The sequence below is a fragment of the Pelophylax lessonae genome (assembly GCF_965119305.1).
Source record: "Pelophylax lessonae genome assembly, chromosome: 8".
Taxonomy (NCBI): domain Eukaryota; kingdom Metazoa; phylum Chordata; class Amphibia; order Anura; family Ranidae; genus Pelophylax; species Pelophylax lessonae.
In genome coordinates, this window is record NC_138775.1 from 27,797,637 (window position 1) to 27,800,070 (window position 2,434).

Below are 2,434 nucleotides of genomic sequence, written 5' to 3' on the forward strand. Positions count from 1 at the left end.
TCCTTTTTGTCATATAAAGCTGGATACACACTATACAACTTTTGTTGTTCGATTTCCTTTAGATTTACATTCAACTACATAATGCGATGTCCGGTCTGATTTGCATACAAATTGAAAGAGTTTAGGTTTAACCTCATATTATATGGTTTTGGTAAGTCTAAAGGAATAAAATCTACAGAAAATTGTACAGTGTGTATCCAGCGTCACCCGCCCTCCTCCAGAGATGCATAATTGCTTCAATCCAACGGCCACTGCCTCAGGTGTTTACATCCAGCTCTGCAAATCTTCACTTTCCTGCCACACCTGGGCATTACAAAAGTCTGAACTGTGTAATGTGCATATATGATCCAGCCAGTCTATACAAATAGTCACACATCCCTACTAGTAATATCAATTGTAAGGCCCCGTTCACACTGGGGCGACGCTACTTGCCGGGTCGCCCCAAAGAAGCTCCGGACCCTTTTTCTAAGTCGGAGCGACTTGTATCGCTCCTATTAGAACGGGTCCACAGCTTCTCTATGGAAGGCGACCTGTCAGGCGACCAGGTCGCCCCAGTGTGAACGGGGGCTAAGATTATTGGATGGGTAGAAATACCCACATAAACAAATCTAAAAACGTAAAATTACATATTTATGTGTATAACTAAAAAGCACAGTCATGTTAGACCAGAGAAAGCAGAAAATCTGATGATGTGTCCGAGAATGTTAAACCACTATAAGGAATCATGGGCAGGCAATGCATGATAAACTGACGCATTTTGATTTTCGATTAATACATCTCTTTATCAGTGGGTCAATACAGTGGTGAATTCTGAAATATAGATGCATATAGACATCAAAATCTTAAAAACAGCAGTAATGTTAAAGAAAAAAAAATCCTTATGTAATGCATTTTTTTTTTTTTTGGTTATATCAACTTTTTTTTTAATGATTTTGATGTCTATATGCATCTATAGTTCAGAATTCACCACCATATTGACAAACTGATGAAGATCTATACTAATTGAGAATCAAAACGCGTCTGTTTATCATATATGACATTTCTTATTGCCTGCTCATGGTTCCTTTATGGTGGTTTAACTTTGTCAGATATATTAACATCAGATTTTCTGTTTTATCTGGTGTACAAGGCATTGTAATGGTCAACTGACCTTTCAGTTCACCTAAACTAAAAACCTAGGTACATTAAAACAAAAAGGTGTCCAAAACCTTAAACGGCACGTTTACTTATAAAGCAGCCACAGCCTGAGTAGAAAAGCCTGTCCACTGCCAGCATGCTGCAAGAGAAGGATCCTTGCTCTTGGCGTGTAAGCAGTGGTCTCTCTGCAGAGGTCTAACATGTTCCTTGCTGGGCCAGACCTTTTCAGGTCTGCAATCATTAAAACTCATGCTCTTTGCTTGAGCAGGGAGAACAGAGCAGCTGAGTCACAGCTAGGAGGGGGGAGCTGAGATAAGAAATTACTGCAGAGGGGGGAGGGGAGCTGAACTCCTGAGTCACTTCTGGAAAAAGGGAGGACTGCGGAGTCACTGCTAGGAGGAAGCAGAGTTATTGCTTGGATGGGGTAGAGGGATGAGTTGAGCTGCTAAACTCTTGGGAGGAGAAAACAGGATGAGCTGAGTCACTGCTAGGAGAGGTCATCAGGATGAGCTGAGCTCCTGAGTCACTGCTAAGAGAGGGCACCAGGATGAGCTGAGCTGCCGAGTCACTTCTAGGAGAGGGCATCAGGGTGAGCTGAGCTGCCGAGTCACTTCTAGGAGAGGGCATTAAGATTGAGTCGAGCTGCCGAGTCACTGCTAACAGAGGGCACCAGGATGAGCTGAGCTGCCGAGTCACTTCTAGGAGAGGGCATTAAGATTGAGTCGAGCTGCCGAGTCACTGCTAAGAGAGGGCATCAGGATGAGCTGAGCTGCCGAGTCACTTCTAGGAGAGGGCATCAGGATGAGCTGAGCTGCCGAGTCACTTCTAGGAGAGGGCATCAGGATGAGCTGAGCTGCCGAGTCACTTCTAGGAGAGGGCATTAAGATTGAGTCGAGCTGCCGAGTCACTGCTAAGAGAGGGCATCAGGATGAGCTGAGCTGCCGAGTCACTGCTAGGAGAGGGCATCAGGATGAGCTGAGCTGCTGAGTCACTGCTAAGAGAGGGCATCAGAATGAGTTCTTGTACAATGCCTGTGCTTTTTAATTATTATGTACAAATAAAATATGTAATTTTAAGTTTTTATATTTATGTGGGTATTTATATTGTGCCTAAAAAAAATCTCATCCAATCTTACAATTTTTTGCTGTGTAATGTACAAGCACGGCCAGGACAATGAAGACTTTCACCGCTGGATGTAAACAAACAGCTGAACCACTTCTGTTAGATCAACATCAATAATTAATTTGTGGAGGGGGGAGGGTAGATTAGGTTTGTATTGAAGTGCGTTTAATCTTTA